We start from the raw sequence: 14101 nt of genomic DNA, 5'->3' as shown, positions 1-14101 counted from the left end.
CAGGTTAGCATTCACCAGCGCAGGTGACTTGGGAGAAATCACAGTTCCTCTCACTTGTCGCAGCCCGGCGCAGAATCCTAGACCGCCCACTCGCCCCCTTCCCCGGCGGTGAGCCGCTCAGGATCCGCAGGACTCCACAAACAATACAACAGGCTGCGTGGCTACCGCTTGGATTACAGAGTAAGCGCTCCCGGGGAAGCCGATAGGCTCTCCCGACCCCGGAGCCACCTCATTGGAGACGGGAGGCCCCGCCTCTGCACAGCCTGCTCGTCGGGGGCAGCCCAAACTTCTGAACTCCCGAACTCCCGCGAAGCGGCGGAAACGCACGTCTGTGCAGAATAGAGACTTAGGAGGTAAAAAACAACTGTATTATCATAGCACACTTCTGAAAGTGGGGCTTGGGAAAGGATTTTTTAAAAAGAGTATGTCGTGATACAGTATACACATCCAGCCTTCGTAGGTGGATTTAGGAATGTTGTTATCTAAGAAAACGTGCTTCCAAAGAGAGTAAAATGACCCAGCTATTACTCCACTCCCAGCTTTCAGCAAAGGTGAAATGCAACCACTCTGGCACGTGTTACGGCCTCTCCTGTCTCCACCGGCCTCTCCTGTCTCCACCGCATCACTTGCCCCCTGGCCGTCCTCACCCTGGAGTCGTTCCTCTTTGGTTCTGAATGACCATCTGTCCAGGGAGAACCATCATCTGAGAGCCAGGCTAGTAGCAATAGCTGCAGGCTCCAGTTCCCAGAGTCCCGTTTAAACTCTTAATCACGACACGCAAAATACCTACAGCCACAGGCTGGAAGGCATTTGGGTGCAGCATTTCATTCCAGGCCAGCATGATTCCATGGTCTGAGGGCTGTTAGAAAGTCCCTGGAACTTTCCACCATAGAGACTTGACTCTCCTCAGAATGTTATTCCCAGTGAGGCTAATAAGCCACAAGCAGGGAGCTGGGTCCATTTCACTTTTTTTTACTCAGAACTGAGCAAATCTATGAAAACTAACAAGCTGCAACAGAAAATAAACTTTGATTAAAAATGATAAAGCCCTAGCTGGTTGGCTTAGTGGTAGAGCGTTGGCCCAGCGTGCGGAAGTCCCAGGTTCCCATCTGCTTCTCCACACCCCTCCCCCTCTCCTTTCTCTCTGTCTCTCTCTTCCCCTCCCGCAGCCAAGGCTCCATGGCCATCACCTCAAGCACTGGAATGGCAGAGCAACACCCCAGATGGGCAGAGCATCAACCTCTAGTGGGCATGCCAGGTGGTTCCCGGTCGGGTGCATGCAGGAGTCTCTTTGCCTCCTCGCTTCTCACTTCAGAAAAATACAAAAATATAAAGGATAAAAACAGCATTTTGCACCATATATCTACAATTCATTGAAGTTTTAAAAAGGCCCTGTAAGCTTACCAGGGATAGAATATTTGTAAAAAACAAACAAACCCAGAGCTGCTGCAAAGTGGTCCTGGGACGGACAGCTCAAACGACCCCAGGAACCATGAGAAAAGATACCACACCACAGTCTAAGTGGTGCAGATATGGCCTCAGTTTAAAAGCTAAATGGGCCCTCATGAGATCATGTTGTTTAAACCCCTCAATTTACAGATGGGTAAATTAAGTTCCAGAGAATGTATGTGACATGCCCAAGGTCGCAGAGGAGCCAGTAACGGAACCAGGTCATGTCAGACACCACTGGGTTGAAAGCTTCACCACTTAATCAAAGGGATGCTAGCTACATCACCACGTACTCTGCATCTGCTTCAGCTATTAAACTGGAATGATATCTGTTCTTTGATCACCAGTGTAAGGGCAAAAAATGGTAATAATCATGTACAGCACCAGTGACTAACATCCCAGTTCAAACATCCAGTGTGCTTTCTGTGTCAAGGCCACTTTTTTGTGTGTGTGACAGAGAGAGGGTCAGATAGGGACAGACAGACAGGAAGGGCGAGAGAGGAGAAGCATCAATTCTTCGTTGCAGCTCCTTAGTTGTTCATTGATTGCTTTCTCATATGTGCCTTGACCAGGGTGAGGGGGGGCTACAGCAGACTGAGTGACCCCTTGCTCAAGCCAGTGACCTTGGGCTCAAGCCAGTGACCATGGGGTCATGTCTATGATCCCATGCTCAAGCTGGTGACCCTGCGCTTGAATTGATGAGCCCACGTTCAAGTCAGATGAACCCACATTAAAGCTGGGGACCTCGGGGTTTCGAACCAGTCCAATGCTTTCTTCACTGCGCCACCGCCTGGTCAGGCTCAAAGCCACTTTTGAGAATCAAAATATAGAAAGCAAAAAATGGACCATCACGCAGAAAATAACTATCTCAAATGCTGTTTACCATTTCAGAGGTTCATGGCACCCTGACATCCACGTGTGCATTCTGTAAGGTTCCATGGACCCTGAACAAGACACACAGTTGTCTCCTCCTTGTTGTCTCTACACTGCAGCTCCTTTTTTGATTTAGGATTATCTAAGCTCTGAAATAAGCCTTTATGTACAGGAAGTGCTGTGGAATGCTTTGCCTATCTCAGGCTCCTTGGAGTGAGCACACCATCCCATACAATGGATGACCTGGTGTCATCAGCAACCAGTGCCTTTCCTCCCGTACCTCCTGTTCCTACAGCATCTGGAAGGAGCTGGAGGGAGGGGCTGGAGAAACAGTCACTGCCAAGCAACCAGGAGAGATAACTGACAATTCAGGGACTGGACTCCTGACTCTCCCTCAAAGTAAGTACACACTTATGCTGGATTTCAAAAACACTTAATGGATTTCCCATTATTCACAAGACCTATGGATACATTTGCACACTGACTATTTCTCCATCTACTAGTTCTTCCATGTTTCCATTATATCAGGCCATGATTATTAACATCTTTGTTTATGTAAAAAAGAAGGTCAAGTAAGTTAACTACTGTTACAACTGGACCCAAGTTCCCATGTGACAAGATAGAAGATAATGGTTTAAATAAGTTTGGAGGGAACCTTGAGATTTTAAGTAGCCACGTTAGACATGTATTCTGATGAGTTTAGAACATCGTTAGGTGGGCTGCATGAAAAGCTATTACATTCATTCAAACTATATTTACTTGGCAACTAAGATGAGCCACACATTTTCCTCCTCTGGAGTGTCACACCCGGGAGCCCTGCACACCCACCCCGCGCAGCGGCAGGGTCACGGCGAGTTGGCCGTGCGCTTCATGTCCACTATTGCTCACGTTCACAAGAACCCTGCAGTGGAAAACCCCTGTGGGTAGAATATAATGTGGGTTTTTTCCCAAATAGATTCAGCTCTAATCTTCACTTTAATAAAACATCTTAATTTAACCCCTTTTCCCACGGAATACCTACAACAGAGCACCCTCCACCCAGACCTTTCAGACAGGCGTGCTGAACAGATTTCCCCGCGTCCCCCCTGCGCAGGGCTTTGCCCCCTCCCCTCTCGCTGTCGCTGTCGGGCTGTCACACTGAAACTTCTGTTGTCGTCTTCTGTGCCAGCAGCCGCTCCCTCCCCACCACACTCGGCTGCAGCTGAGCTAGAGGCATGGGGAAATCAGAGAAGTGGTCTTGCTTAAATCACATGTTTCGTGAGAGTCGATGAGAGCTCACAGGATGCATACACAGCTTCTGTCCCTGGGCTTTGTCACAGCAGCCCCTGGCCAGCACTTTGTCCTTTCACTCACGATGAAAGCCCGAGGCCTGAAATGGCTGGCGGAGCTATACCAGGCTTATGATTAAGTTCTTAGCCCTTGAGATGGTGAGACGCTTACCCATGACTGCTAACAAAAGGATAAGGAACTATCCTGTATTAGTTCAGGAATGATTTAAGTGATACATTAAAGAAAAGTTAACTATAAGAACTGGGAGGCACCAGAATATATTACTAAAGGAAGTTCTAGAATCACCTTCTTTGAAAATTACTGAATCAAATACCCATTAATTTGGAAAGATTTATCTACAGTTCTACCAAGAGTCAAAGGGATAGACTGAATACATTTGAAAGGTCCTTGCCAAAAGACACAATATTTCATGTTTTAATATATACTCATCCTTTAAAAAAGGAGTTTAGCTTAAATGAAAATTTTTTATTTAATCAAAATTGTTAAACATGACAGGACCCGGGATTAGACAAAGCCCCCAGCCCGCTCAGGCAAGTGATTGGCCCACCTGCCGTCTGATCAAACTGCCAGCCGAGAATGGGAACTAATTTCAAGTGCCATCAGGTTTTTGGCCCCAAAGGCCACCAACGAACACTATGACTTTTAATTTCCATGTGTGCCTTTTCTGCCCTGGCCCTGCCCTTTAAATATGGGGGAAGAAAAGGAGAAAGCAAACCCTGAAGTCAGAAACCAATGAAGAACAGTGCTATCCGTAGAGTTGGTGCGGTCGGTTATCATGGCTGGGAGTGGGGCCCAGGAACGGAACACACACACAGAGACAAGAGTGGGGCAAACCCTCCACAGTAGTGAGGAGAGTCACTCCACACTGTGTCCTGCTCTGAGGCAGCCCTGAGCCCAGGAGCAGTGCAGAGAGCACCCTATCCGATTACCACACGAATCACCCGGACGACCCACAGGGACCTTTAGCTTCCAGAACAGGGCACAGCAGCTTTTCCAACTGTCATCTCTTATAAATAATATAAGAGTAGATTTAAATGGCAATCTTTCTCTGAGCTAATTTGTACATGGTAATAATGAAAGCTTATCCGAACCATACGGAGGTAAAAAGAGTTTGAGCCAGATATGTACTACTAAAAAAGGGAAAGAAAGAAAAATTACCCTCAGGGGCAGAGCAAGCCAACACCCAGAGTACAGTAAATCCTACTTCCTCATCTACCTCCTACCCCCTAAGGAATTAAACAACTGAGTGACTCAAGAACAAAGTCATGGAAGACAAACACAGCCTCTTACCTATTCAGAGAAGGGCCTAGTTCAGGCTTCCCCACTGCTGCAACATGCAAAAGAAAACGAAAAACACTGCCTTTTCACTAAGCTCTAGCTTTAAAAACGAGAAGAGGTCCCTTTCAATGTTATTAATAGTGTTGTATCCCTAAATGGCAAGATTAGATACAAACATTTGTATTTACAGAGGCTCACACACTTAAATCCCACCTTTCAGTGTCTTCACGGCTGGAAAGGCCTCCAGAGCAGAGCTGCCACTCTCAGCCCTCGCCACGCAGTTCCCACAGGGTCACACGATATGGCGGCAATATGGCAGCGCACTGCCGCTCTCAGTCCCCTGGGGCGCGCACTGCGGGGGGATGACACCATCTCTGGGACAGACGCTGTCACTGCTGGGTGCCTTGGACTGTCAGAGGCTCAGTGAGCAGTTAATAACCACGCTTCCAACCTCTGTCCCAACCTTAATGAAAAGGTCCTCACATCCAAGGGGTTCTGTTCAGATGGTCCCTTAAAACAGAACACTTGACCCCCACCAGAGGGATGCTGCCCTTACTCTATCACATCTAATGTCACGCTTTTGCCACAGAAGACTGCCAACTGCCCAAGAGGGGGAAACTGAGGCTTTTGGCGCAGTGTTAGTGCCTGGCTGACAGTAAGGACTAAATCAATGCTTCTTAAACTGAACTAGTCAATGGCATGCCCTTCGCCATATTCAACTCTCCTGCTGAACGTACTCCAGGGTCTTGACTGAGCTTCCTTTGATACTCTCCCACCCAGCGTGCTGGCTTACAGGCAGGGGGCAGCACACTTCTTGGTAGAGCCAGACAATAAATATTTTAGGCTTTGCCAGCTCTGTGGTTTCTAATCCAACTACTCGATGCCACTGTGGCACAGAAGCAGCCAAACAATAGGTTAACAAATCTGGGTGGGCGGGTTTCAATGAAACTTTATTTTATAAAAACGGGTGGGAGGCTGCATTTGGTCCACACACCATAGTTTGCTGAGCCTGGATTAGAAGTGTTTGCGGTGTTGCACAAGCACAGGCGATTCAAACCACTGCTTCCCAAAAAGTGTTCCCTAGGAGCCCTTATCCGAATCACCTCGGATTGGGGTGGGGGAGTTAGGGAGCCAGGAATATGTGTGAAAAATACACATTCCAGCATCCTATTTGGTACATGCCTCTGGAGAGAAACCTGGGAACCCACATTTAAACAAGCTTTCCGATGAGTCTTATGTATAGGAAAGTGTGAAAATCACTAGTTTCAACACCATTACACTATAATTTCAAATAAATATGCAGAACTCAAATATCTGCTCATAAGTTCACTAAAAATGCAAACATTACAAGTATAGATATAATATCAAATAAATACAAATAGACTAGGAGGATATGATGAAGATATTACCAGTGGACGTTGCAAGTGGGATAGAGTATAAATTTGTTTTAACTTTTTTTTTTAATCTTGATAATTTGTATGCTAAGCATATACTAAAGTTTTTAATCACTTAATGTCTAATTTTCACTCAGAATTATTTTAAACACACAGAAGTCAGCACAGATCTACTGGTAAACATTTGGCTATATTTGTTTCAGTTTTTTAAAAATAAAATGGTACAGGTAAATCTCCCTTCCCGTCCGCAGTCTCCCAGTGGAACCCTGATTCTAAGTTTGGTGTGTCCTGCCTGAGCTGTGGTGGCGCAGTAGACAAAAACGTCGACCTGGAACGCTGAGGTCGCAGGTTCAAAACCCTGGGCTGCCCTGGTCAAGGCACATATGGGAGTTAATGCTTCCTGCTCCTCCCCCTTCTCTCTCTCTCTCTCTCTCCCCTCTATAAAATAAATAAAATCTTTAAATTTGGTGTGTCTCATTCCCAAACATGTTTTTCACACATTTCCCACATACCAGTGTGTTTATCAACAAGGCATAGCACTGTGTTGTGTGTTTGAGTTTCAAAAATGATACTGTATGTCCCAAATCATATTTAAAGTTTTTTTTAATAAAATAGTTAATATTAAAAAACTTTTCCACATACTCTACAACTAAAGAAATCATGAACTTCATACTTCTGGTAAACCCATCTACCTGACCCTTCTCCTATGATCTTATTTGGGTGATTAAAGTAAGGATTCACAGCAAGATACTCTAAAACTGGCCTCCAAGTTTCTCCAGTCCATGTGCACATGCGCTTAAGAGCATGATGGCCGTTTGTGTTTCTCCCGTGTTCTGTGTCTATCAAAACTTCACTCGCTGCATAAGAGTATTTTCTTTAAAAGCTTAACAAATGTAAGCTTTCTGGAAGACATGAAAACATAACAGAACATAAAGAGAGCTTTATCCTTACGTGTTTTTCTCTTCCGCTCAACAGTTTTTACAGTTATAGACTCTGCCAACTCTCCCGACCATCATCAAAATCTCTAAGTAAAAAGACTACTTAGAGAAGGAGAATCCAATTTGCTAATGACTACTTCAGCTGTCCCTGTGCAATCACATTTGTCAGTCTTCAAGTAACCAACTTATCACGATAAGGAGAAATTCAGAAAACAAAAGGCCTAGGAAGCACTTAAGACATCCGGAAATTTTTGGTTGAAACACTTGTTCCCCAGGGTCAAAATGGATGTGAAATCAAGAGAACTTTTGTTTCTATAATACACTACTCCAAGAGGATACGCCACCAAAAAGAACTTCAAAGAAGGATGAAGTACTTGCTCAAAATAAACACAAGGCCCTTTCCACTGATGGCGGACTGGAGTGGGTCGACAGACTGGCAAGGACAAATGAAGTCAGGTTACAGAAATTGCCCCCTCTAGCCCCCGACCCCCCCCAACCCAGCCACTCAGTCTCCCTGAGACACAAGGAGACACTATGACAGTGCTGCCTCGAAAGCCACCCAGGCGGGCAGCACCTCTGTCTTGTTCCTGTGCTCAAACCCCTGTACAACAGACACCAGGGACTTTCTCTCTTCAGATGGTTACAAAAACTAAATGAGAAAATGCCAACGTCATTAGCACTCAATAGTTGGTAGGGTATCTGTGTCATCAGCAGCCAAGAGGCAGAATGTCCAGGAAGGGGATGGTGAGCTGGAACAGAGGGCAAGAGTCTGCCAGGGAAACAGTTCACTCGGCCCCAGAATTGTGAGGGAAAGGACGGCTAGCCAGCCACACCTGGAAGGAGGAATTCTCCAGTGACTGCCCCCATGTCAGTTTCTGTAACTGTTAGGCACATTTCTCTTCCCGAAATAATGTGAGGCAATAAATGGTTTAAAAAAATGTGTGAAACCTGAGAAGTTAAAAGGAATGACTACAAAAATAGCACAGGTATAGCTGTCTCAGAAGTAACGGCAGTCATTTAAAATAGTTAAAAAATACAGAAGTCCAAAATTCTTAAAACTACACATAAAGACTCGCTCCCTCTCCTTCCTCTCAAATATGTGTTTCAGGCATTTTCTAATGTTTACTTTGCTGGTAATTGTTCTAGAGAAAAATGAATACAGTAGAAAAGTAGAAATATATACAGCTCCATAAAATATACAGTATTGGTTATTGTAGATAAGAAAACACCTAGCTAAAAGTAAGTTACATTTCAAAATAAGAAAAAAATATTAATGACTTTTTATAACCTTTAATTTATCACATAGAACAGTGCTGCTCATTCAGCATGTAGGAACTATATAGCAAGCTACAGTAGCCTGTATTTAAGATCAGGTCAAATGCCATCAGCTAAGAATTACTTAAGTCACACCACTTTAAGAACTAACACATATGCATATATGCATCCATTTCCAGAAAAGATGATTTTTACAAAATGAGATTACAATGAATCTGAAGAAAGTTCAAAATCTGATTTACCTAAGGTATAGCCTCATACTAATGTACAACTAAAGAAATCAATAGTCTAATAAAATGTTTTGCCACCAGCCTTGTAAAGGCTGATGGGGATGGGGACAAAGAGGATAATCATTAAACATCTGTCAGAGTCCAAAATATCCAAAGCTGAGCACAGCACTTGGGACACTGCAAGTTCCCAAAGGCTTGCTGGCCTAGCACTGCCCACTGACACAGGATGACGGGTCAGGCCTAATGGAAACTGTATTTAGTACTTTGATTCTCAACCCTGGGTGAACATGCAAATCATCTTCTGTAAAAGATTCTTATTCGAGAAGTCATGCACAGATTGGGTTTCGGGGTTTTTGTTTGGCACTTGCATTTTTTTTAAAACTTCATGGTCTAGGTAAGTAAGGTATGCCTCATCCCCCCAGTTAAGAACCACTAATCTTTGTGAGTGTTTACACTTTGTTTATAGAGCCAAGTTACATACTAGTAGTTCACTCTGAGAATGAACTGGTCCTAAGAGAGGTAAAGCAATTGCCCAGGGTCACACATCAGCTCCGGACCTTGAATCCCACCTGTCCCCACCACTGCCTGAAATCACTGGCTTCTTCTGTCCACAGGACAGAGGAGGCACACAGAAAACTGAGATTAACACTGCCAAAGATCTCTCACAATGTGTTGTTGCTATTACCATTTTAACACTTGGGCTGGAAAAAAGTGCTAGAGCGGGGGAAATGAACTTTGTCAGATTTGCAACATTAAGTGTAAAAGGTTTCACTTAGAGCAGATGGCTCCATGAGAAAAAGAGGGTTGCCTCACTTGCGCTCCTTTGAAACCTGTGCAGGAAATCCCTTCTTACATACAGGACCATCCTCAAAACACGACACGGCTTGCCTGAGGTTGACCAGCAGGTGGCAGAACAGAACCACCCGTCGTCCATAAAGCCCCAGCAGCAGGGGAATCACCAGGAGGATCTGGACTCACTCAACAAGACTGGGTTAGGAACCAGCAAAGGATCCTTATTAAAAAGGTACCTTATAAAATCAAAGCATTTTACTGAAAGGTACCTTATAAAATCAAAACATTCAAGTATTCACTCACTGAAATAACCTACAGGGTAAAATTAAGTGTCTTGTGCTTCTTTTGGCTGCAAGGGCGGGAAGCTAAAAAGGAAGTGTTACAGGTGCTCCCCTTCCCGGGAGCATGCTCACGCCTTTCTTCCCTCTCAGACGTGCATCTTTACTTTTCCCTCTGAAACTTCAAGGGTCCCCACGAGACTTACAACCAGGAGGGCAATGGGCAGTGGCGCCTCGACCCAGGCTAACCCCATGAACCTGTCTCCAGGTTCCCCTTTCCTCTGACTTTCCCATGAGCCAGCAGCAGCCCCACCGAGGCTCGTTTCTTTCCTATACCACACCGAGGGAGCCAAAGCAGCCGGCCGAGGCTCTCCTGTTGCTCCTCATATCCTAAACCCTTCCTTGTCTCACAGTCCCCAGTTTAATGAATGTACTCTCAAAAAATATATATATTTTTTAAATGTTAAAGCCTGACCAGGTGGTGGCGCAGTGGATGGAGCATCGAACTGGAACACAGAGGACCCAGGTTAAAAACCAGAGGTCACCGGCTTGAGCTTGGGCTCACCTGGCTCGAGCGCAAGGGCACTGGCTTAAGTGTGGGATCACAGACATGACCCCATGGTCGCTGGCTTGAGCCCAAAGGTTGCTGGCTTGAGCAAGGGTGTCACTCACTTGCTGTAGCTCCCCCCACCCTGGGGTCAAGGCACATATGAGAAAGCAATCAACAAACAACTAAGGTGCCGCAACAAAGAATTGATGCTTCTCATTCTCTCCCTTCCTGTCCCCCTATCTGTCCCTCTCTCTGTCTCTGTAAAAAAATAATAATAATGCTAATAAAAAAATCAAATAAATTAGATTAAAAAAGAAGAAACAGCAGTATGAGAGCGCAGAGTCCAGCTTTAGGGCTCTCACAGTGCCTATATCAGCGTTTCCCAAACCTGCCTAATCATGGACACGATCTGGGGTGCTTATTAAAATACAGACCACAGGGCCTCACCCCAGATGCACAGGATGTCTGAAACAAAGGAACAGAGGGCCCATCCCCTGGGGGACCTGTCAGACAAGCTTAGGGGCTAGTGGCTGGGCACTAATTACCTGGAGGGTACGTATTCTACAACCTAGTGTGTGGCTGTGCAACGGGCACTGTCATAACCTACCCACGGTGGGGGGGGTCGCTTCCCAAGACTGGGGGCCAGGTGAACAAGCAGCTCGCAGTGAGGTGACACTCATTAACCTCTCGGCTCAGCCTAGGGTAGGGGCCCCACCGCTGCCCAGCAAGACCCCACCGTTGCCCCAACCAGCACTGGACCCTCTTTTTACCTCAAAACCCCATTTCTCCCATCTTCCCTCTCCGGGTTCACTTCTGCCTCCCGACTGCTGTCTGCAGCATGAGCAAACTGGCCCCTACTTAGCATTTTCAGTCTTTTTCTAGCTACAGTGCTCCTTTGCCTCTGATCCGCTCCACTTCAAACAAAACGCCTCTGCCTGTCACTCTGCGCCTCAGTTCAGGTTTGCCTGGAGTCGGACAGTCCTGCCTCAGCACTAACTCTTCCTCAGCCCCCTGCAATTTGGTAGTCACTTTGGCTCAGCCCTAACCACCTCCTAAACAGAAAACAGCCTGCCCACCAGTTTGATTGCCCATCCCTACTGGGTCCTCATTTTTCTACATATTCCTGTTCTCACCTTTCCCTCCTGCCTGGCTGTTCCAAACCTTCAGATCTCCCTTTAAGCCTCACTCCCAACTTGGCACTCAAACTCAAAGATGACCTTCCTTAGAACTAACCTGACAACAGTTATGACATCCCTCCCCCTTTGTCCCTTCCTGACAGAAGTGCCCCCAGCCCCCGGCCTGATCCCGCTGTGTCTGATCCCAATAAGCCTGATCCCGCTGTGCCGGATCCCACTGTGTCTGATCCGAATGAGCCTGATCCCGCTGAGCCTGATCCCAATAAGCCTGATCCCGCTGTGTCTGATCCGAATGAGCCTGATTCCGCTGAGCCTGATCCCAATAAGCCTGATCCCGCTGTGTCTGATCCGAATGAGCCTGATCCCGCTGTGTCTGATCCCAATAAGCCTTATCCCGCTGAGCCTGATCCCAATAAGCCTGATCCCGCTGTGCCGGATCCCACTGTGTCTGATCCGAATGAGCCTGATCCCGCTGAGCCTGATCCCGCTGAGCCTGATCCCTCTGAGCCTGATCCCAATGAGCCTGATCCCGCTGAGCCTGATCCCAATGAGCCTGATCCCGCTGTGTCTGATCCCGCTGTACCTGATCCTGCTGTACCTGATCCCAATGAGCCAGCTCCTGCTGAGCCTGATCCCTCTGTGCTTCGTTCTGGCCGGCCTGCATGTGCTGCCTCAGCACCTTCCCAACTCAGCCCTGACCTGCTCCCCTCACCAGCCACCATGCTAATAACCACGCCCAGGCTTCCCAGCCTTCAACTCAGCCCCCACAGTACAGGCCCACCTGCCTTTCTGGACTCACCTCGGTGCCCCCTGTGAAGCATCATTTCTGACTCCAAAGTGGCTGTTTGTATACTTATCCCTCCATCCAGTGGTGGGATTCAGCCGGTTCACACTGGTTCGGCAGAACCGATACCTAATGTTTTGTTGAGTTCGGTGAACCGGTTGTTAAAATGGCACTTGTCATTAGGGTTCCCTCTAAGGTGGGCGCCTGGGCAGCCGCCCAATGTGGAAATCACAAATTTACATTCCTTACGCTTTTTTTTTTTTTTAATAATAATTTTATTTTTTTAATGGGGTGACATCAATAAATCAGGATACATATATTCAAAGATAACAAGTCCAGGTTATCTTGTCGTTCAATTATGTTGCATACCCACCACCCAAAGTCATACACTATGGAATACTACTCAGCCATAAGAAATGATGACATCGGAACATTTACAGCAAAATGGTGGGATCTTGATAACATGATACGAAGCGAAATAAGTAAATCCTTACGCTTTTTTAGCACTCATCTGTGCAACAGTGTATTCTAAGCACCCACAGTAATGTTCATTCCATTCACAGGTGAAAAAAATTGCAAGTGAGGACACAAATCAAGAAGCTATATGGAAATATCTTAAATAACAGCCTTGTTGTCTTTTGTCAGGTATTATTTAATATTTGTTCATTAATATTTTAAAACTCATAATCTAATTTTTTTGTGTACCTTTTATTGTTCTTATTTAAGTATTAAATATATATATGACATAATAAACTACCTTTTGGTATATCTTTTTTTTTTGTTGTTTTTTTTGTATTTTTCTGAAGCCGGAAACCGGGAGAGACAATCAGACAGACTCCCGCATGCGCCCGACTGGGATCCAGCCGGCACGCCCACCAGGGGGCGATGCTCCGCCTATCCGGGGCATCACTCTGTCGTGACCAGAGCCACTCTAGCGCCTGGGGCAGAGGCCAATGAGCCATCCCCAGCGCCCAGGCCATCTTTGCTCCAATGGAGCCTCGGCTGCGGGAGGGGAAGAGAGAGACAGAGGAAGGAGAGGGGAAGGGATGGAGAAGCAGATGGGCGCTTCTCCTGTGTGCCCTGGCCGGGAATCAAACCGGGACTTCTTCTGCATGCCAGGCCGATGCTCTACCACTGAGCCAACCGGCCAGGGCCGGTATATCGTTTTTTATACTTAAAACGGTCATTAGGGCAGGGAACCGGTTGTTAAATTAGTCGAGTCCCACCACTGCCTATCCTAGGAACTTGCCAGGCACGTGAAGCTGGCCATAGAGGATGCTTAGTTTGCCGTTGGTAACCTAGGAGGTCTAGCCACCAGATTATCCCTTCTCCTGTCTAAGCGCACCAGTGATGAGCAATTCATTGAAAAGAAAATGTCTGACTCTGAGGGTATTCAGTAAATATTTATTTAACAGATAATGTAAGATATGAGGCTTCATCACTCACCACCCTCCCCCAAAAAACCATGCTGGTAAAACACAAAGAAAAGCACAAATATTTAAATCAGGCAGAGCTGGATTCCAATCTTGATTTCAACACATTTATTAACAATTAGATCTTGGACAAGCCTCTCTGAACCAGTTTTCCCACAGAAGAGAAAAAGCGCGTGACACACACACACACACACACACACACACACACACACACACACACACGAACAGAAATACTGCCACCTAGTGGGGTTATGAGTTGAGCACACAACACTACAGGAGGCTCTCAATATATAGAAATCATTATTGTTAAACACTTTTTTTGAACTTGAGAATTTGCAAAAACAATTAGAAAAAGAAATAGGTAAGAGACTACTGCTACCCATATTTCAAGGAGAAAAAAG

At 46.1% G+C, this 14101-nt stretch overlaps 1 protein-coding gene across 2 annotated transcripts in view; it reads right to left on the bottom strand.

Moving 5' to 3' along the window:
- The window catches only part of NHSL1 (NHS like 1), a 232670-nt gene that overhangs the window by 129920 nt on the left and 88649 nt on the right, over nucleotides 1-14101 (bottom strand). The gene's annotated exons all lie outside the window — the stretch shown is intronic.

This window comes from Saccopteryx leptura, chromosome 3 (assembly GCF_036850995.1).
Source record: "Saccopteryx leptura isolate mSacLep1 chromosome 3, mSacLep1_pri_phased_curated, whole genome shotgun sequence".
NCBI lineage: Eukaryota > Metazoa > Chordata > Mammalia > Chiroptera > Emballonuridae > Saccopteryx > Saccopteryx leptura.
The sequence above is the reverse complement of the archived record's forward strand: the minus strand, read 5'-3'. Positions and strand labels throughout refer to the sequence as shown.